Below are 23,660 nucleotides of genomic sequence, written 5' to 3' on the forward strand. Positions count from 1 at the left end.
AAGCATGCTCTTGGACTCTGCCTTGGGAGAGGCCACTCAGGAAGAGCAAAGTCTCCAAATATAGAAGGGGTAGCAAGGGTCCAACACAAGGGAAAAGCCAGACACTCATGGGGAGTGTCATGTCCCCCACATAATGAACACGCTGCATATTCTGTATTACTCATTGGTTTCAATACTAGAGCATCTTCAATACTTCCTCTGGGAGCCAGGGAAAAGCCCACTTTCTAGACCTGCAAGGCTGTGGAATAAACTTGAGACATGGTAAACTCCTTAATCTAATGCTATGCTAAGTGAGACCCTCCGTTGCCAGCCAACCAGCCAGCTTTCCCTTGGCAACACCTTTTTGTTTCAAATTTCAACCCAAACCTCTCAGATTGCATAAAAACCAATCCCAAGGGCAAATGGCCTGACATATGAAAAGCATATGAAGAGCATGGGAACAGCTTCATCCACAAGTGCTCTTTTGATTAACATGAATCTTTTCTTTCAGTGTGCTAAGGTTGGGAATTTGGGGACCATGCTGGCTGGAGGGTTGGGTGGGTGAGCGGCCCACATACAGGAGGATATGTGTGGAAGAGGTCTGCCATGGGTGCCAGCCATATCTGTAGAGGATTGTAAAACAACAAAAGCAACTAAGGGTTGGTTTGCTTTTTGTGATCACCTTGGTTGGGCAGTTCTAAACCATGTCAGTGATAAAATACTCCTATCCCAAAAACTCTTTTTGCTTGTCTACATCTTAAATGATTAGTAAAATTACTCTTGAGATTTAATAATTTGTCAGTGTCAAATTTGCATGATTTTGTTTCTTACTCCTTAGTATGGGCTATATTCTCTGTGGAAGTTAATTTGGAGAACTCCTTCTGCTATACAGTGGATCTCCAGTGTGCATGGACTCAGTAACATGCTTGTTTTGAGAGTAAATGTGTAATGGTCTGGAATTATTCAAGCTGGCTTTGAGCATTGTACGTGTCTCCAACCCCTGTGATACGGCATAGTCTGTGTTTAAATAGCAGATTTAAAATAAACAATGATAGCCCAGTGAGTTAAAGATGAAAACTCAGAGCCTGAGTTATTTTAATTGTAACCCATGGGACCGCTTGGAGATTTGGGGCTTAAAATTTAAAACAGTAACTGCAAAGCATAAGCGTTTGGCGCAGTGAGTGCAAATATTAGTTCTCAAATGAACTATTTTACTGAATTTGGAATCACATCTTTAAAATAGAAATTTCTTCTTTTTCAATTAATTATTTTATGCCTAAAGAACAAATACATCAAAAAATAATGGTCATTACTCATTTTTTTCAACATGAGAATATAAGTAAAACAAATTTTGTCCTACGGATAAAGGGGTGTTAAAAAACGATCTGTTCCAAGCATCAAATATCCTAGGTCCTTTGTGAGGGGTCTCTCAGGTCCTTGAGAGTTGGAGGAATAATGCTGATGGTTAATACTAGTTTTCACCATGATGGTGTGACTAAGATGTGTTCAGCAGTGGCCCCGTGGCACTCTTTCCAGCATTACTGCAAATGTTATGCCTAAAACAAACAAAATGTACAAACAACAACAACAACAACAAGTCCTAGCTACCATGTGAAGGCAAAGAACTAAGTGTCAAATTGATAATAATACCACTAACAAAATATTGGCTGGAGGAAGTTACTTATTCACTTGGATCCTGGTTTGTCGTGTTGTCGCCCCTAAGTTCCCACTTTAATGAACAGTTCCCTTTTACCATGTGGTGCCTCTGGGCCAGGCTCTGTATGACACAGGACAGCCCTCGTAGGGTAGATCCTGGGGTCATCCTGTTAAGCAGGTGAAGAAACTTGGGAGCAGAGAGATGAAGCCATTTGTCCGAAAGCACAGGATTAGTGAGTAGAAAGGATTGGGAGCAAAGCCTGTCTTTCCGGTTCCAAAAGCAGGTGAGTCCCCCCTCCACTGCCTTTCCTTTAAAGAACAGAAACACATCCCAGGTTGTCTGATGGTCATTAATAGAGTTTGCTGATGTCCTAATCTTGTGCCCATTATTCTTTTCCTGTATGGTTTGTTCATACCCGGAGGCTCTTTGAGCAGTGGTCCCAGAACACGGGGAAGGGGAACAATATCCTGAGCTCTGTCCCGTCTCTCCTTCTGGCCTGGCGCTGGGTGCCATCCCTGCTGCCATCAATGGGTCTTTCCCTTTCTTGGAGGTGGGAACCCAGGCGCAAGGGGGCGAGGCAATCACCTCAAGTTTCTGACTACAGATCAGCTGCTCAGACACTCAGGCCCTTCTCCCTGCCAAGTGCTTCTATTCCTGTCTTGATGGAAAGGTTTAGACTTGCTTTGCTTTCAGGTTTGGGGCTTTCCTATCATCGTTCCCCTGGGGCCAGGCGGCTGTCAGGGTCTCACCTTCTGCTCAGCCCTGAGATGTCCCAGTGACTTTTAGGGAGGGAAGCGAAAAGGCAGGAGGCGGGAGTGGAGGGAAGGATGTTGGGTCTCCCCACCCCCTCTTCTTTCCCAATCTGATGAAGGACCAGGGGTTTCTGATGGCTGCCATTTGAATACTTTTTTAATACTCTCATTCTCTCATTTCATTTTTTTACTAAGGCAACACAGTCTCATGGTTCAAACATCAAAAAGTCTAAAAAGGCACCCAAGGAAGAATCTCCCTTCTACCCTGTCTTGCCTGGACCCCTGCACCCAGGGGTCCTGCATCCCACCCCAGGTAGACACCCTTGTGGTTGGTTGCCTGTATGGACTTCCAGATTGGTCGCCTGGGCATCTGTGAAAATATAAGCAAATGCAATGCATTTAGATGCCCAGCCCATTCACAAAAATACAGTAGCATCCTCTACTGCACTTTTAATTTAATCCTGTACTTTTAAAGTGATGAGCTTTTCCATGGGGGGGGGTGGGGGGGAGCGGAGGTGAAGACTATCTGACAGTTGTCCGGGGATCTGCACAATTACTCAGTGAATTTATAGAACGGTGAATCTGGGGAATGTTCACTGGTTCAGACTAGTTAAGAATGTGCTGGACTTCTTTCTTTCTTTTTTTTTAAGTTCTTTTTCTCCTTCCCTCCCTCCCTTTCCCTCCTTCCTTCCTTCCCTCCTTCTGTCCACCCCTCCCTCCTTCCTTCTCTTCCTCTTTCCTTCCTTCTTTTTTTCCTTCCCTCTCTCTCCTTCTATCCTTCCTTTTCCCTCCTTCCTTCCTTTCCTCCCTCCCTCCTTCCCTACTTCCTTCCCCCTTCTTTCTTTCCTTCCTTGCTTCTTCCCTCCTTCCCTTTTTTCTTTCTTTCTGTCCCCTCTTTCTCTTTCCTTCCCACCTTCTCTTTCATTATTTCAGAGTTGTAAATTCGTGAGGCATTTCCTACTATCTTGATCTGTCCAGACATTGTTGATCTTTGTTGCTGAGCCATAAGGTTCTCACTGAACAACTACCAAAAACGTGGTCTTATTGTACAGTCCTCCTTATGCCAAACAGAGACGGGTCTCTGCTGACAGATGTCTTTCCTCAGAATGTGCAGATATGCTCCTGTCAGCTTTAGTGAGAGATTCAAAGTAAAGTTTGCGTCTTGGAATGAATCTGCCTATCAAGGGTAATCATGCTTGGGTAAATACTCAGCAAATAAATGATTTCTGCTTCACTAATCCTGGGAATGCAGACTTCGGTGATGCCAGTTCAGAGGGGCCCTTTGAACTGCTCTTGTCAAAACACCATGTGGGGATTCTCCTACCAAGCAAGCACTACCCAGCTTTGCCAATTCTTACTCAATATTTTAATAAACATGTTGAGTGGAAATCAACTCAACTTAGCGTGAGGAGCTGAACAAGTTTAGGAGCATGATCGACAGAGCAAGGCGAGGACAGGGTACAAACTCCCTCCTCAGTTCCCCTAAACAGGGCAGTCCTCTTCCCTCTGACCTGTGGACTGATATCACCCGATCCAAACATGGGAGACACCCTACTCTGGGGAGTGTTGGGGACAAATCTGATCTCAGTCCATCCAGCCATTTGCAAATACTGTGGCAATAATCGAAACACATTTCTCAGAGGACATAAATTTTACATGGTGGTTCTTTGAGTCTCGTTTCTGTGGGTAGGGTCTCTGGCAGAACATTTGTAGACTTTCGGGCATGTTCAGATTATTATGGCTAAAAGGGAAATGTGGGTTCCCTGCCTACAGCAGCTCTTATGTCCCTGAGGGATTTCCAGTTTTGGGTAATAATGAGTGGAAAATGTTGTGGGGGGGCTTTGGCTTTCAGTGTATCATTCAGGAATTTTCCCTTTTCCCGCAGATGCATTATTTTGAAAAGTCACTTGATGTAGTCAGCCTCCACAGGAAGTGATCTCCCTCACGTGGGACCTCGTACTGTGGTGCTGCCAGCAAAAGAGGGGGCTATAGTCAGTAGCACAGTTGGTGACAGTAAGACAAATGGTTCGCCCCTAGGATTTCCTCTGCAATCCCCTTAGAGAGATGCATGGGCCAGCTCTGTAACTCACGAGGAGTGATCCATCATGGTGGTAGATGGGTTTCAGGCTACAGCACAGTCTGGTTGGAAAGGAAGAAGGCCGAGGAAAGAGAAGCAGATTCTCTCCTGGATAAAGGCAGAAAGGCAGGTGTTAATGATTACCTTTATTGTGGATTCTGGGCCCCTGTGTACATGGGAGAACTCAAGTTCTTAGCCTCCTTTCCTCCAAGCAGATCTTTTGAGGCCTCCCTGGTTTTGCCTCAAAGGGAAGGAGGAAGGTTGTTTTCTGGTAAGGTCAGATTTTAGGTCAGGGTGGAGAATGGAGGGGAATCTGTCTTCTTTCTCAGAGGAGTGAATCTCAGGTTCTAGACTCCCAGCATTCCCTTAACAATTTGTTCTCTTTCCTCTAGCTCTGCCCTGAGGTTGGAAGGGCCCAGGTAGAGCAGAAGGCTGTCTGCTCAGGGCCCTCCCCTTCAAAATAAATAAGTTACCTTTTTTTCTGGGGCCATCCATTTTTTTTAGTCTTTTCCCACTTCCTGGAATTCTTACCCCCTCCCCCATAGTTTCTGGTGTCTTTGTGTCCTTAGGTAACTCAGACCCCCATTTTTCCTACTATTTGAAGGAAAGCAGTTGTGGGTCTTGCCCCGTCACTTCTTCTCTTTTCCTTCTGTGCTTTTGTCCTCATGACCTCCGGTGCTGTGCTGGGGTTCAGACACTTAAATCCATGTTCTTTTGAGGTCCTCATGGCAGATGCCCCCTTGCAGATGCCCCCATTTCAGCCTCTCTTTTATATTCCAGAGCTGCTCCAGGACCCAGAGTTCCTGCTTTCGTGGTAAGGTCACCCCGATCTTCCTGGTTTCGAATATGGAGGGCTATCCTTAACGGTTACAGTGGTTCGTGTTTTCCTGAGGCTGGGAGAACAGCATGATAGACTAGAAAGAGCACTGGATTTGGAGCCCAGCAGGAGAACATTCGATTTGTGTCTTCCCCACTTACTAGGAGGAGACCTTGGGGCAGTTCAGGGCTTCTATCTGAAAATGGAAGAATGATACCCACTTCTCAGACTCATGAAGGAGGTTCAATGAAACAATGTACAGACATCCCCTGGCACAAAGAGACATGTGATAATGCTGGTTTCTTTTTCCTGCCCTTTCTTTTTACCCATCCCTGCCCCCTTTGGCTACCACACTTTCACTGGCCTTCCCCATAGGTGGGACTTCACACAGGGAGTAGAGTCTGGCTTTTTCTGTCTTCAGAATTAAAAACAGCACTGCTGTTTGCCCCCGATTGCTGTGACCCACCCTTCCGACACAATTTATCGAGTTATGGTATAACCTGAGTGAATATTGGGGTTTGACACATATATTAAAAAGCGTGTCCTATAGGAACAACAAGATTGGTGAGGATATGGAGAAAAAGGAACCCTGGTGCACCATTGGTGGGAATGCACACTCGTGCATCCACAGTGGAAAATGGGATGGAGGTTCCTCAGAAAATTAAAAATAGAACTACCCTAAAATCTGGTAATTGCTCTACTGGATATTTACCCACAGAAAACCAAAACACTAATTCAAAAGGATACATGCTCCCCAATATTTAGTGCAGCATTATTTAAGATAGCCAACATATGGCAGCAACCCAAGTGTCCACCAGTAGATGCGTGGGTAGAGAAAATGTGGTGTAGATACACAATGGAACATTACTGAGCCATAAAAAGAATGAAATCCTGCCATCTGCAACATGGATGGAGCTAGAGAGTATTATGCTAAGTGAAATAAGTCGGTCAGAGAATGACCAATACCATATGATTTCACTCATAGGTGGAATTTAAGAAACAAAACAAATGCACAAAGGAAAAAAAGAGATAAGCCAAAAACCAGACTCTTAAGTATAGAGAACAAACAGATGGTTACCAGAGGGGAGGGGGGTGGAGGGATGGGAGAAATAGGTCAAGGGGATTAAGAGCACACTTATCATGATGAGCCCTGAGTCATGTAGAGAATTGCCGAATGACTATTGTACACCTGAAACTAATCTAAAACTGTATGTTAACCCTACTGGAGTTTTAAAAAAAAGTCTCCTGGAGACATTTTGCTTTACATAGTGATGGAAAACCCATCTGTCTCCAGGCAACATGAAGGAGGCTTGGCTCGTGAGCACAGATAGGGATACACTGGCAAACACCCCAGCTGACTCACTTGAATAGCGCGGGACATTCAGGGTCCTTCATGGCTATTGGATAATGAAGTGGTAGAAAACACAAAGGAATTTCAGGCCATACAGCCAGTCATGACTTGGGATGCAGGGGTGTGGGGGTATGTGCATTGGTAGGATCACCTTCCTTTTTTTTTTTTTAATAATTTTTTTTATTATGTTATGTTAGCCACCATACAGTACATCATTAGTGTGATCTCCTTGCTGTCGTCTCTCTCCAGCCTGGCCCTTAGTGCCTGAGATCTATGGCCTCTTTAGCAAGTGTAGGCTAAAGCATGCTTTCTCAATGCAGGAACCATCACTCCCAACAGCTGCAAAATGCTTCTGGGGGAACAAAACCTTTTCCTTCTGTGTATAAAGCCCAAGTCTGCCCACAGTATATAAACTGACATGCAGTCTCCCAGTGCTATTAAAATTGCATGAGGACTGTTTAGAGGAAAAGGGTCTACAAACTCTCTTTAGGGGGTATATAATGAAAACCAGTTTGAGAAACACTGGTCTAAGGCAGTGGTTGCGCACTAGAATGATTAGAGCTGCTTTGAAAATTTCAGGGCCTGGACTGCACCCCAGACCAATCGAAACAAAATCTTAGGGGTTGGTCTTAAGCACCAGTATCTTTAAAATGCTCCACATCATTCCCATGTGCCACCTAGTGTGACAAGCCCTGCTGTGGCTCCTTGGTCCTCAGCGTAGTCTGCAGAGCAGCTGTTTCCGTGTCATCTGGGAGCTTGTTGCAAATGCAGACTCTCAGGCCTTCAGGTGATTCTTGAGATTATTGAAGTCTGAGAAGCTCTTGGATAATATTTATCATTAACAAAACCTCAAAGCCCTTCAATGCAGCGGCATGGATGCAACGTCAGCACGTTCCTAGCTGTTTGTTTCAGGACCTCATTATTGGCCTTCGGAAGCAGCGGCCTGATGTATGGGGGTAGATGGCCCAAATCTGCACTGGTGCTCTGATGTATTGAGAAGCCCCGTGATCCCTCAGAAGCTGAGCAGATCGCTTGTTTCCAGAAAGGGGACCTATGTGAGCAAAGGGGTCAGGTGCAGTCAGCCGACATTATGTGAGGTAGGATCTCACCTTGAAACCAGTAGTTGGGAATTCTTGGGCAGGAGGTTGATCATGGAAAGTGGAGTTTGGGGCCAGATTCACTTGGCAAGTCTGTGGCATGAAGGAGAGCGGGAAGACTGGGAAGCTGGTAAAACTGCTGGGATCTTGTTCAGGTAATCCGGTGAGGTCTGCCCTCCATACATTTGCTCCTTCGTGTATTTACTCAGCAAATGTTTACTGAGTGGTCGCCATTTGGATTTGACCTGGTGTCGTCGTTATGGGAAAAAAAGGAAGGATAAACATGATAGACATTGAAGGGAGAGCTTTGGAAGTAAGATCCAAAAAAATGTATACATTTATGTTAAGAATCAACTAGCTCTCATCAACTTAAACATACATACTGGCATATCTATTGAAATCTATAGACACAGAAATCTTTTTAAAACATTGCCGAATAGTTTCATAAAATGGATAACTTACAATGTAAGTAAAGACTTAAATATCATCCATGTTAATTTAAACAGACAAACAAAGATTTCCAGAGCATTTTCACTTTCTACTTTAGATGGGCACTGGTTAGAATGAAGGTCTCCTAATTTTTCTTTGCTTCTTGCCACGAACTCTTCCTTGATGGATTGGGAAACATTATTAGGGGATCATAGCTCTGGTGCTCTATCGCTGTTGAGGTTGATTCAGGTTGTAAGCTGATATATTACTGCACCCAAATGTCTGCTTCTTGGTGTTCCTACATTGACTTGACTACTGCAGGGATAATTATTCTTAATTGTAGTTTCATAATTTAACCAATTTAGGGTTACCAGAATAAGGCATTTGAAGCTATTATATGGCTAATGGTTTAGACATTTTCATATCTCTGTCTTTTGGGTGATAAATGTGTAATGTGCTTAACTCTTCCACCAACATTAACTTCTCACATTTAAAATGTTGAATTAAACAATTTAGTGTCCTTGACAGTGTAATAGATTTTATTTAATAGGCAATGTCTAAATCTGGACCTAATTCACCTCATTTTAGTTAATGTAATTTTTCCCACAAGGGGTGTTTGATGTAAATCTATCAGACATGTATGGATCTGTGTGACCTCGTAACGACCCCTCTGGAGGTTACATAAGAATCAGTCATCTCCCCATTTCAACCCTGATGGTGGGGGTGATGGGAAGTGGTGAGAATGATGCCAGATGAAGCAAGGGTATTTTGCTCATTTGTTCCCTTAATCTTAGAAAACAAAGTATATCCAACAGCCATAAGGAAACACACAATACACTTTAAGTGTTGATGCTAGGACCTATCTTTAATTTTTTCCTAGTATTATGTGTTTACAAGATTTCATAAAAGGTTCCTTAAATTTTCTTCTCAACACCATTATGAGATCGGTCGGGTTTTTTCCCTCTGACTCTTGTAAACCACGTACAGAAAGCCCAGAAAGAGAGGACAAAAGAGGAGCGTGGTCAGGCCTCTTATCAGCTGGACATTCACCTATGCTGGGCTTTCTGTTGTGAGTGTAGAGCAGCCACTCTGGGGACAGATCACCCGGGTTCCATACCAGCTGTGCCACTCCCTAGCTCTTCTCTTCATTCATTCATTTGCTTATTCAATACACACCTCTTTGAGCACCATCTTCCAGGAGTGGTGAACTAAATGCATACTAATTATTGACCTCATATAGTCCACAATTGCTTCTGGTGTGTGTATATTAAATGGATGCATCTCTTATCTGTCAAATGGGATAATAATACCAAACTCCTGGGATTGAGGTGAGGCATAAATGAGTGGACAGGTACTCAATAAATGGTAGCTATTTGTCTATTTGTGGCCCTTTAGCAGGAACTCCTTAAAACTGTATGGATAAACATTGCTTCAAATGTAGGCTTTGATGATATTTTCTCCTTAGGCTATGAGAAAGAGTGGTGGTACTTCAGGGAATAAGAAGTTAAAGGTGTTTCCTGGGCCTTCAAATAAGGAAACTTTGGGACACCTGGGTTGCTCAGTGGTTAGACATCTGCCTTCAGCTCAGGTTATGATCCTGGGGTCCTGGGATAGAGCCCCACATCAGGCTCCCTGCTCAGTGAGGATTCTGCTTCTACCCTGTCCTTCTGTCCCTCCCCCCCCACACATTGTCTCATTCTCTCAAATAAATGAATAAACATTTTTTTAAAAAGGAAACTTTATTTTACAGAATAAAGTTTCCAGAATAAACTTCCCAGAGTTTCTAGGTAACACTGACCACAAAAAAGGCAATCAACAGACTTCTACTGATGAAGAATTTCATTCCTTCAATGGTGAATACGCTGGGATCAGATAAGAAGCTTTGAATTTGTAGACAAAATTGCTCTGTGAGGGTTCAATGAACTAAAAGCAATATAGGATGTCTGCAATTACTGTTTGGTCCATGTTTTATTCAGAGTGGTAAAGTTGGCAAGAAACAGAATGTAAAGTTAGCTGGGCTAATATCAGGAGATGAGATTGGAAAAGTGGGCAGGGTGGGGCTATTGAAAACCTCAAATGGCATGCTGATGAGCCACTGAAGGGTATTATACAAGGGAATGACATAATCAGATTTGTGTCTTAGAAGTAGCTCTTTAGATGTAGTAGGAGGAAGGCGTGGGGGGCAGGCAGAGGTAATTTACAAGAGTGATGGTAGGGGAAACATAAGGACTCAGGTGAACAACTCAGGTGAGCAACGATGGCTGAATATAGGAGCAGAGAGGTGGGGATGAGGTCCCAGATATTAGTGACATGAGGAATGGGGAACTATGATTTGGTGACTGACTTCATGTGGGGGTAAGAGAGAGGCTAAACTTTCTGGTGACTTCTAGTTCTCTCCTCTTAATGCATAGGTAGATAATAGATTGAACTCTATTACTGGAAAAATTAAGGCAGAGTAGGTTTTGAGAAAAAGATGATAAACTGACTTGGATGTGTCTTTGGGACCTTGAGCAGGTTGTTGATGTGTGTGGGGGAGGGTCGAAGCAATTGAGATCAGATGTGTCCAAAGAGAAGGAACACAGGGAAGAACCCCAGGAAACAACACATTTAAGGGATGGGAAGAGTAGTTGGAAGCAGAAGAGGAGCTCATAAGAAGCTCTGTTTCTCCCTTGGTGTCCCCAGTCGTGGTAAATGGCACCCAATCATTCAAGCCTGAAATCCAGATGCTGTCTTTGACTTTACTTTGTCCCATATCCCATCAAAACCTAACCCTGTGAATTCAGTCTTCTTAATTGTCTTGTGTTCATTTCTCTTTTCCATCCCCCTGACAACTTTAGCTTATCTAAACACAGGTCTCTCTAAACGTGAGAAGATTGTTCTCATATAATTCAGTAGGTTGGGGGTAGAGACGGCAATTCTCCATTTCTAATACGTAGAATTTTGCCTAACAATATCTAATTAGGAACAGTATAAAGGAGTTGGTTGGAGGGATCCTAGCACCCTGATGGTCCACATGATAAATGAATTGGATTTGGTTTTTAGCAAGTGTTAACCACATTCCCCTTTAGCTAGTTCAGTGGCTTGGCATTAGGGATGCTGAGTAGCTTACTTAATTGGCCTTCTAGTCTTGCCAGCTGGACAGACGAATTTAATCTCTCCTTGGGGCAGTGAAATTGTCCTCACCTTAGATATGGGAGTGATTTGTAAAAGTAAGCCATTTTTCTTTTAATGTGTTGCACCGATGAAAGGGGTACCAATAGTTTCACAGAGTAATTTTCTGAGATTGCATGTACTGTAAATGCTTATGCTAAATGGAATTGTAATTTCAATGCACAGCTTTGAATTGGCTACTTGAAGAAATCCCACGACAATTCTGTTTGGGCAGCAAAACAACCTCTTGCTTGAAATCAGCTGGATTCCCATCTATGTATACATACCCAGAAGTGGGATTACTGAGTCATAAGGTAGGTCTACTTTTAATTTTTGGAGGAACTTCCATACTGTTTTCCATAATGGCTGTACTCATTTACATTCCCACCAACAGTGCGCAAAGCCTTTTCTCTATTACTACACCAACACTTGTTATCTGTTTTCTCTTTGATAATAGCCATCCTAACAGGTATGAGGTAATAGCTCATTGTGGTTTTGATTTGCATTTCTGTGGTTGTTAGTTAAATTGAGTTAGCCATTTGTACATCTTTTTTTTTTTTTTTAAATGTCTATTCATGTCCTTTGTTCATTTTAAAAATCGGGTTATTTCTTGGGGACTGAGTTCTTGAAGTTCCTTATATATTTTAGATATTAATCTCTTATCAGATCTATGGTTTGCAAATTATTTCTCCCATTCTGTAGGTTGCCTCTCTCTCCATTTTGTTGATTGTTTCCTTGGCTGTGCAGAACCTTTTTAGTTTGATACTGTTCCTTGCTTATCTTTTCTTTTGTTGCCTGTGCTTTTGGTGTCATACCCCCCTGAAAATCAATCCAAGACCAATGTCAAGGAGCTTTCTCCCTATGTTTTCTTCTAGGAGTTTTATGGTTTCATGTCTTCATTAGGGTTTTTATTTGCATTTCCTCCTGACTAATGATGGTATAATAAAATTTAAATAATAATAATAATAATAATAATAATTTTATTTCCAGTATAGTTAACATACAGTGTTGTAGTATATGTACAACATAGTGCTTTTTTTATTTTCTTAGACATGTCTTTATATAGAGCAAAACTTTTAAATTTTGATAAAGTACAATTTATGAATTTTTTTAATAATTTGTGCTTTTAAAAGAAATCTCTGTCTACCCTAAGTCTGAAGATTTTCTCTTTTTTTTTTTTGGTAAAACTTTTGTACTTTGAGTTTTTAGCTTGTTTTTTTTAAAGACTATGTATTTATTTGTCAGAGAGAGAGAGAGTTCGAGTGAGCACAAACAGAGGGAGCGGCAGGGAAAGGGAGAAGCAGGCTCCCTACTGAGCATGGAGACTGATGCAGGACTAGATCCCAGGACCTTGGGATCATGACCAGGGAGACACTTAGCCGACTGAACCATCCAGGCATCCTGAGGTTTTAATTTAGATCTGTGACTCATACCAACTTAATTTTTGTGTATGCTTTTGAGACTTCTTTTTCCTCCAAATGAATATCTAGTTGTTTCCAGCCTCCAGTGTATTGCTTTTTAAAATGATTTTTAGGAAGCTTTTAAATAATTACCTTCAATTCTTGCAATTGTGAGGTCATATAATTACTAAATATGTATTAACAATTTATCTCCTGTGAAAGAGAATACATTGCATTTACTAGATCTTTTTTCATATTCATTTTTCCTGAGCACACTTACTCCTTGCAATTAGGCAATTCTGGTTAATTAAATATGAGTGGAAACACATGTGTTGCTTTTATCTGATGGAGAGAAACCCCTGCATGGCATTCCAATTTTCTCTCCCTTGTATTAGCAATTAAAAAAGCCTTGTGCTGGAGGACAGAGACATAAGATTTAAGATTAAGGAGATGCCACCACTGGAAGTACCACTTGAAATGTCACCTGAGGCCCATGGTGACATTTGTGTGAGTGACAGTACATTTTTATGTTTTAAGCATCTGAGATTTTAGGTTTAATGTTACTGCAGCATAGCTTCCCCTATACTGACTAATATACATCCTTCCCCTTTTTTAAGAGGGCAGATTGCATGGAGCACTGGGTGTTACATGCAACAATGAATCATGGAACACTACACCAAAAACTAATGGTGTCCTGTATGGTGACTAACATAATATAATAAAAAATTAAATTTCATGAGGCAATTCTCTAATCAGCTTAACCATCATTTCTTGAAAAATTTCAGGCTAATGTAGCTTTGCCAAAGATAAGGCAACTGAAGGAGTATCTCCATAATCTGAGAGAGTTGTAAGGACTAGAATAAAAGGTCTACTTATTTGAGGAATGATCTGGGGGTGGGGTGGAAAATCCTCACTGCATATTTGGGAATAGATCATTTGAATGTACAATAACATGATTGTAAACCTTGATGCTTTAGGAGCAGACCACTCTAGTTAGGGGATGGAAGTACATCCCCTATGCTATGCTATGCTATGTCCCTATGGGGACAAAGATATGACCCATATAAGATACCAGGTAACATTTACTCTTTATAAATTACGTTTGCTGCATTAGATGTTCATAGGATACTCAGGCCTCAAGTATTTTCTGGATGTCTGAGGGCACAGCTGGAAGAAATCCTACAGAAGTTTCCTAAAGCTCCTAAAATAAATATATACCCTGAGCTTTTGATCTAGTACATTGTACATGTCAAGTATAAAGTCAATTTTGATACTCTGCCATTACCTATAAGACAAAACAGCAGAGTTCAGGGGAACCTCCCTTCCCACTCCTACCTTGTCCCTTTTTCTGTTTCCTAAACAACACATTCATTTTGGTTTGTTTCAAGATTGGCAACATGAATGGACAGTGTCCAGGATGGAAAGTTAGGAGTCGTGGGCTCTGGGTCCAGCACTGTAGTCTGGGGCAAAGTGCTAACTCTTCTTTGGAACTTGGTTTCCTCACTTGTAAATGAATGACTCTGTAATTCCCAGTTGGAGCTTACAAGGGGATATTCATACTACTTATACTGTTTCAAAAAGTCTAGCAGAAATGTTACCTATTTTCTGATGAGGTGGCACAGGCTTAGAAAAACATTACATTTCTTGTCATTTTGGCTCTGAAGTTTTGAACTCAGCAGAGTAGCATTAACTATCTCCTGCTAATCTAAAACTGGGTTTGAAAATTATATATGTCTTTAATACCAATAGTAGCTAACATTTATTGAGTGCTTACAGTGTGCTGAGTAGTGGTCTAAATATGAGGCCCGTGGAAATCTTATTTAATTCCCCATAGTACACGACTTTGCCCATACTTTCTGTCCTTCAATTGCTAATTTCTACCTTTTTTGTATCACAGTTGTCTGTCAGACTTGGCTTGCAAGTGGGCCCAAATAATGTAAATGTAGGAGAGTGTATATAATTGTCACATTTCTTTTTTGTAAGAAGTCATTTTGAAGATTATAGTGGAAATCTTAAACCCATGAACTTTTATACTGGTCATCTCTAAAATAAAGATTAGATATATAAAATATAATATAGGAAATAGGCAAATTAAATCAGATTTCTTTTTTTTTTTTTGCTAACTGAAGTAAATTTGTTCATTATAAAAATGAGGACTCTTCCTAGATGTTTAACAAAACAGGAATAGATAGATGAAAATACACTTATTCCAGAAACTTTAATTAGCTTTATCTTTGGGGCACAGCAAGGTATTTGTTGAATAAGAATGAAGGTAATTGTGGGGAAAAACAGTTAAAATAAAAAAGAAAAGAGAAGAAAATCCAGTCATCATAAGACCAAGTCATCAAGGTCAGCCCAGATTTAAGGGACAGGTAACCGGACTCCACCTCTCAGTAGCAGGAAGAGGAAGAAAGTGTGTGGCCATCTCCCATTTACCATAGCGTTCACATCAAAAACAATGGAAACAACTAGCAAGAGATCATTTGTATGATTCCTGACAAATACAGGTAAGAGCCCACAGTAGACGCTGGGGTCACAATGTGCTGAGGGAATATGGAGCCAAGAGTGACCCAAGTAAGGTGCTTCGGAGAGGTTCTTGTTCCCTGGGCTGTGTGCTAGAGCCTCCATGAGTCTTTACATTTCCTGGTACTATCCTTAGTCCTTGAAAGGTCTGTAATTCATGGCAGAGCAACTCCCAAGTGGATGGCCTTAAAATAATTATATAGCCTTCACAAGTTTCCACCCTCATTGCCCATTTTCCCAGAGAAGCACTTTGGAAACTCACTAAATGAAACCGGCCATCCTTTTTACTTGTCGGTGTTAAGTGTTACTTGGCGAGGGCAGCTGGCCAAGGGCCATTTCCATGCCTATGTGACTGACAGACTTTGGAGGCTGCTGGCACTCGAGTAGAATGTCCGTGAACAGACATTCCATCAAGAGGGGAATGTCCATTAAGTGCAACAGGTTATAGGTGACAACCCCTTGCTCAAACAAGCCATCTCCCACCATCACCAGCTGGGCCAAAGTTTCTGTGGAGAAAAGCCTCAGAAAGATACTTCCTAGAGGTGGTGGCAGACAGGCAGCAGACTTTGGCTGCCCCTCAGCTTCATTTCTCTCCTCCTCATTTCTCCTGCTGCCACCACACTCAGCCTCCAATGAATATACTTCCTCTTTCAAGGTCAGGTCTTTTTCCTCTGACCCCTTTTTTTTGTTTTTGTTTTTGTTTATTTTTTAGGATTTTATTTATTTATTTGAGAAAGAGTACACACACATGAGAGAGAGTGTAAGTAGGGGGAGGGCTGGATGAGAGAGGTAGATGAGAAGCAGAGTTGCTGCTGACCAGGGACCCCACTGGGGGTCTGATCCCAGGACCCCGAGATCATGACCTGAGCTGAAGGCAGATGCTTAACCAACTGAGCCACATAGGTATCCCTTCCTCTGTTCTCATAAGGTTAGCTGAGATAGGTCAACATCTTCTGAATAAACCTTATTAAAGAGCATAAGTCAAGAAGAAATCATCCTAGAAAATATGAGTCATATAACAAACCCCAAGTTCAAAGGTGTAGTCAGTTTTCTAGGCCTCCAGACCAGTCAGTCCATCACCAGCTGAATACCACCGAGTAATCTGGAACATGGAGTGAAGAATCACCCAGCCATATCCTGCCTTAATTCCTGACCCACAAAATCACATGGTGTCCACAAAATTGTTGTCACTTAAACTATTGAGTTTAGGCATAGTTCCTTACATAGCAGTAAGTGACCAGAACAACTATCTAATCAACTCTAAGGTCTTAGACACTACTGGATTTTCTTTATTTTATTTTCATTTTATTTTATTTATTTATTTTATTATATTTCATTTTCATTTCTTTCCCTACTGGTATTAAGATAACTACAGTCTAGTTCCAGAAGGCTGGGTTCAAGCTCCAAGCTGCTATTTTGTTCCTTCTCTAACTTGTTTTTCTGATTCCCAGGCAATGTGCTTGTGTACCACATTATTTGGTTCTCTGGGCAAAAGACAAAGACATATTAATGCTAACAAACATTTCCCCTTTGACTTGACTTTAACCCCCATGTTGTGTGTTGGTCATTGCCGTGTTTGTGGCCAGTGGCAAGGTTGTGAAGTACCTAGGTATAGCAGGCCCGAGCTACTCAACATGAAGTTTACTTCTTCTAAAGAAACTAAAGACACATCTTCCCTGGTTCCCAGAATGCTGTAGGTACGTGGGGTTTAGCATGGTCATTGGGGGTGGGGGCTCTGGAATCAGATTACCTTTCCACCTGATTCCAGCTGTATGACGTTTGAACCTTCATTTCTCATCTGTAAATGATAATAATGCATCTTTCACAGGGCTCTTATATGAAGTGAGTAGTTAGGTAGAGGGTACTTTAGGACAATTCTTGCCACGAAGTCTTAAGAAATGTTAGTTGTAACGATGATGAATACAGAAAGCCATGACTATGCTCTAACTAACGTGTATGGTGTCATGAGGCCTTTCTGGGTGGTATGTCCGGGAGGGTCAGAGCTTTCCTTCCTCCAGAGAATAGCCATTGTTCCTTGCTCTTCAGAAGTAGGCGGTTTCAAATAGTGTGTCGCAGACTCTCCGTGGTATGAGAGGGATGGGAAGCTGGAGGATAAGGAGGGGAAGAAGGAAGTTGACATTTAGACTGTCTGCTTTGTGCTAAGCCTTATGATATATATATGATATATTAATCTATATCAGTATTGATAAATATTAATATATATCAGATATTATATACATAACTCTACCTTATGGAACTGTCTCAGCCACAATGTGAGGCATTATGGTCCCCTCTCCTCCCTTTACAGTTGAGGAAATTGAGGCACAGAAAGTTTGAGTAGCTTGCACAAGTCACGTAACTAAAAATGATGGGGATAGGATTCTAACCCTGAGTGTCAGACTGAAAATCCTGCTTTTTTTCCTCCCCGCCATCCTGGAGAACAGGGTTCTCTGGTGCGGTGTGGAGAGCATGAGGGCCTGATATCTGTCCTGATCTAGCTGGGAAAATGATCCAACTCTCAGAATAAAGGGAGGAGAGACAAAGCAAAACCCGAAACCAGACAAAGCAGAACAAAACACCTAAAGACACCCCCCACACACACACAAAGCCCTATTTACTCTCTATTCTGGCTGATGCTGGGCTGTTTCATGCTCTCTAGGACAGCCCAGCACAGTGACAGGTAGAGTAGAATGTAAATGGATCTTTCTGAAGTCTCCAGTATTTGGAGTATAGCTACAACTTTAAAAGCATGGATTCTGAAATGTCTCTGTTTAAAATTCACAGTTTCTTTGCCCAACTATGATATTGACAAAGGTTGGGATGAGCCAGGAGCATTATTTTTCTAAGTCAAGGTATTTTTTTGTTTGTTTGTTTGGGGGAGGCTTTTTATGTTTTGTTCTGCTTTGTTTTGTTTAGTTTTCTCAACTGTAAAGGGAGGAGAAGTGTACATCATGCCACACCCTCTTGCTGAGACAGAAGATTCCAGAAAGCATTTGTCTCTCTCTCTTTCTATCTCCCTCCTCCAGATTTTACAGCTCTCCTTGGAGGTTTTTCCACTCAGATGTTGTGGATCCCCCCCCCTCTTTCTTTTCCTCCTGATTCCACCCAACAAGATCCAAAGCTACTTATTTTTCTGGGTGTGTCCGGAAGCTCCCAACCTTTTTGCTCAGCCTTTGGATGTTTTGACAACCTTTCCTGCCAGCTAGTTTATCACAGACATTTGGGACATTTTCTCCCCAATGTTGCTGGAAAATGTGGCAAAAACAGCCTAGTGTCACCCCAGAGAGCTCACTCACCAGCTGGAAGGGAGATGGGGGGAATGATGCCTGACAATATTGAGCCCCCAGAAAAATCTAGCTCTTCTTTTCATCTGGTCCATATTCTGCTCCTAGTCACTGGGAGCCTATGTCTACCTTTTTTATGGTGGACCCCTCATACAGCTGGAAACCTGCTCTGTCTGCTGTCAGCAGCAGACAGCAGAGGGTGGGACATGTCTTACCTATTGTTGAAACACCTACACATCCTCCCAGAGGAGAATCTACTCATTAACCGAGGAAAGGACACCTGGAGTGGGGTTAAGAGGATGAGATTTATAATTAGAGAATCTGGGTTTGAATCTTGCCTTTTGAGACTGAATTCCTTGACAGTTTAAATAAACCAGTTTCAATAAACTGGTTTTGTAGGAAGTGAAATATACTTTTCACTACCATGTCCTCTTACTTGGAATGATATTCTGGTCTACCCGGCAAATCCTTTCCATTTGCCGGTGGTGGAATCTCACATCTGGGGACGACATCACTGCCAGAGGAGAAAAATAAGGCTTCTATCTGCCTCCCATTTTTCAAATCCATGCAAACACATTTCAGAGGCAGAACTTAAGTGGCTTCCAGAATGTTTGGGGCACAGAATTGTAGGAAATGTGGTTTCCAGGCTCCCAACCATTGTATACAGGAACACCCAAAAGCAGAGTCAGTTAGAGATAAGGGTTCAAGTGCAGGGAGTTTGGGAAGTACATTCATTTCGTGTTGGTGTTCTACCAAATTACCGCAAACTCGGGGGCTCACAAAACACAAATTTGTCTTTTAATTCTGAAGGTCAGAAGTCTAAAGGGAGTCTTATAGGAGTATAGTAGATTGAATTGTGCCCTCCTCCGAAAAAATATGCTGAGGTCCTAACCCCCAGTACCTTAGAATGCGACCTTATTTGGAAATGGGGTCTTTACAGAGGTAATCAAATTGAAATGGGGTCATTCGGGTGGACCCTAGTCATTAAAAAGACTATCTTTATAAAAAGGGAGAACTTGAATACAGAACAAAAAAGAATATGGAAAGAAGACCATGTGATCACACACAGGGAGCAGATGGCCACGTGACTAGGAGGATGCAGGTAAAACCCAAGGAGTGTCAACGACTGCTGGCAAACACCAGCCGCTGGGTGAAACAAGGAAGAGTTCTCCCCTAGAGCCATCAGAGAGCATGGCCCCAGCAACACTTTAATTTTGTACTTGCAGCCTTGAGAATAGTGAGACAATGGGTTTATGTTGTTTCAGGTCACCTAGATTATTCAAACTAAATTTGTTTGTAATTTTGTTACATCAGGCAAAGGAAGCTAATACATGGGGCTCAAATCAAGGTGTCAGTAGTCTGCATTCCTTCTGGAGAGTCTAGGAAAGAATCCATCTCTTTCCTTTTCCAAGTTGTAGAGGCTTCCTGCATTCCTTGGCTCATGGCCACATCACTCACATCTCTGCTTTCATTGTCCCATCGCTTTCTCTCACTCTCCTGCCTCCCTCTTGTAAGGACCCTTGTAACTACCTGGACCTCTCTGGCTAACCCGGGATCTACAACTTAAAATCACATCTGCAAAATTCTTCTGCCATATTCATAGGTTCCAGTAACACAGTCACAGATTCCTGGGGTTAGGACACAGACATACATGGGGGCCATCAGTCTGCCTACCACAGGGGGAGATGCCAGGAAGCAAGCATGGGAGAGAGGGTAGAGAGACAGGAAGGAAGAAAAGCCCAAGAAGCAGTGTATCTGCAAAATCATAAAAAGCAACAAGGCACTGGTTCTGTCAGGACCTCCTCCTGATTCACCTCCCAGATGCCCCAAGAATTGCCTACCTGAAGCTATGGGGATCTGGGACACTCCCTCCCTCCTCCCCTTTGCTTGAGGCCTGTGTCTGGGAATATCAGCCTCACTTTCAGGCTGCATTTTCATGCTGGCTGAGGAGCCTGCCAGGACACCAGAGAAAGCCTTAGGCATGTTCTCGAAGTGGGACATTGTCAAACTCATCCGGAACTATTCACTGAAACTGTGGATGAAGTCAAAGATGGGCCAAGGGAACATGATGCAGGACATAAGAGGCATCTGTGACAAAGTGAGTGCTTGATGCTGCTTGCCAAAAGTCCACATACTATCCAGCACACATATCTCTGGTAACTGCTTAGAATTTGAGATTTGATTTTAATCAAGATTTCTATTTCTATATGGCCCATTTCTAATCTACCCCAAACTTATGTGTTTCTTGTTCAATAGTTAAGCTTGGGGAACTGTTACCTAGCATGGCTGTCTTGTTGAAGGCACAGGGCAAGGCTTGTGATGTGGCTAGGGGGCAAAGTCACTTCTGTTAAGATGGATATTATTAGTGTCAATCATCAGGTAATAAGCAGGTCAGAGAACAGGGTTTTGTAAGGAGTCCGGGAAAGGGTCACAGAGGCAGGGAGAGTAGCTCTGGGCCACTGGCAAATGGAAAGGATTTGCCGGGTAGACCAGAATATCATTCCAAGTAAGAGGACATGGTGGTGAAAAGTATATTTCACTTCCTACAAAACCATTTATTGAAACTGGTTTATTGAAATTGTCAAGGAATTCAGTCTCAAAAGGCAAGATTCAAACCCAGATTCTCTAATTATAAATCTCATCCTCTTAACCCCACTCCAGGTGTCCTTTCCTCGGTTAATGAGTAGATTCTCCTCTGGGAGGATGTGTAGGTGTTTCAACAATAGGTAAGACGTATCCCACCCTCTACCGTCTGCTGCTGACAGCAGGCATTCTGGAGGGGTTTTTTTTCACTCTTTTGATTATTTCCCTTGCTGTACAGAAGCTTTTTGGTTTGATGTTGTCCACTTGTTTATTTTTGCTTTTGTTGTCCCTACTTTTGGTGTCATACTCAAGAAATCATTGCTGAGACCAATGTCAAGGGGATTTTTGCCTATGTTTTCTTCTAGTAGTTTTACGATTTCAGAGCTTACATTTCAGTTTTTAATCATTTTTAAAAAGATTTTATTTATTTATTTGACAGAGAGAGATCATAAGTAGGCAGAGAGGCAGGCATTGAGAGGGGGAAACAGGCTCCCTGCTCAGTAGAGAGCCCAATGTGGAACTCGATCCCAGGACCCTGAGATCATGACCAGAGCCGAAGGCAGAGGCTTAACCTACTGAGCCACCCATGCACCCCTAGTATTTAATCATTTTGAGTTAATTTTGGTGTATAGTGTAAGATAACAATCTAATTTCATTTTTTAAAAAAATGTGGATATCTAGTTTTCCCAACACTATTTATTGAAGAGGCTATCATTTCCCCATTGTGTATTCTTGACACTCTTTTAAAAAAAATTTTTTTTATTAACATATAATGTATTATTTGCCCCAGGGATACAGGTCGGTGAATTGTCAGTCTTACACACTTCACAGCACTCACCATAGCACATACCCTCCCTAATGTCCATAACCCAACCACCCTCTCCATACTCCTCTCTCCCCAGCAACTCTGAGTTTGTTTTGTGAGATTTAAGAGTCTCTTATGGTTTGTCTCCCTCCCAATCCCATCTTTTTTCATTTTTTCCTTCCTTATCCCCCAAACCCACCACTTTGCCTCTCAATATCTCATATCAGGGAGATAATATGATAATTGTCTTTCTCTGATTGACTTACTTTGCTCAGCATAATACCCTCTAGTTCCATCCTCAGCATAATACCCTCTAGTTCCATCCACATCGTCACAAATGGCAAGATTTCATTTCTTTTGATGGCGGCATAGTATTCCATTATATATATACACCACATCATCTTTATCCATTCATCTGTTGATGGACATCTAGGTTATTTCCATAGTTTGGCTATTGTGGACATTGATGCTATAAATATTTGGGTGCATGTTGCCCTTTGGATCACTACATTTCTATCTTAGTAGTGTGATTCCTGTGTCATAGGGTAGCTCTATTTTCAACTTTTTGAGGAACCTCATGCTGTTTTCCAGAGTGGCTGCCCCAGCTTGCATTCCCACCAACATTGTAGGAGGGTTCCCCTTTCTCCACATCCTTGCTAGGATCTGTCATTTCCTGATGTGTTAATTTTAGCCATTCTGACTGGTATGAGTGGTACCTCATTGTGGTTTTGATTTGTATTTCCCTGATGCCGAGTGATGTGGAGCACTTTTTCACGTGTCTGTTGGCCATCTGGTTGTCTTCTTTGCAGAAATGTCTGTTCATGTCCTCTGCCCATTTCTTGATTGGATTATTTGTTCTTTGGGTGTTGAGTTTGAGAAGTTCTTTATAAATTTTGGATACTAGCCCTTTATCTGATATGTCATTTGCAAATATCTTCTCCCATCTGTCAGTTGTCTTTTGGTTTCATTGACTGTTTCCTTTGCTGTGTAAAAGCTTTTGATCTTGATGAAGTCCCAATAGTTCATTTTTGCTCTTGGTTCCCTTGCCTTTGGTGATGTTTTTAAGAAGAAGTTGCTGAGGCTGAGGTTGAAGAGGTTGCTGCCTGTGTTCTTCTCAAGGATTTTGATGGATTCCTTTCTCACATTGAGAGTCTTTCATCCATTTTGAGTCTATTTAAGTGTGTGGCATAAGGAAATGGTCCAGTTTCATTTTTCTGCATGTGGCTGTCCAATTTTCCCAACACCATTTGTTGAAGAGACTGTCTTTTTTCCATTGGACATTCTTTCCTGCTTTGCCAAAGATCAGTTGACCATAGAGTTGAGGGTCTATTTCTGGGCTCTCTATTCTGTTCCATTGATTTATGTGTCTGTTTTTGTGCCTGTACCATACTGTCTTGATGATGACAGCTTTGTAATAGAGCTTGAAGTCTGGAATTGTGATGCTGCCAACTTTGGCTTTCTTTTTCAACATTCCTCTGGCTATTCGAGGTCTTTTCTGGTTCCATATAAATTTTAGGATTATTTGTTCCATTTCTTTGAAAAAAATTGATGGTATTTTGTTAGGGATTGCATTAAACATGCAGATTGCTTTAGGTAGCATCGACATTTTCACAATATTTGTTCTTCCAATCCATGAGTATGGAACATTTTTCCATTTCTTTGTGTCTTCCTCAATTTCTTTTGTGAGTACTTTATAGTTTTTGGAGTAGAGATTCTTTGCCTCTTTGGTTAGGTTTATTCCTAGGTATCTTATAGT

The 23,660-nt window shown here is 41.9% G+C and overlaps 1 pseudogene; it reads right to left on the reverse strand.

Annotated features, from left to right (window-relative positions):
• LOC111153601 overlaps nt 1–19,028 on the reverse strand; it is a 120,179-nt pseudogene extending 101,151 nt beyond the window's left edge.
• Between the last annotated feature and the right edge of the window lie 4,632 nt (nt 19,029–23,660).

Source organism: Enhydra lutris, unplaced genomic scaffold (assembly GCF_002288905.1).
Source record: "Enhydra lutris kenyoni isolate GAN:26980312 unplaced genomic scaffold, ASM228890v2 scaffoldscaffold33, whole genome shotgun sequence".
Lineage (NCBI taxonomy): Eukaryota > Metazoa > Chordata > Mammalia > Carnivora > Mustelidae > Enhydra > Enhydra lutris.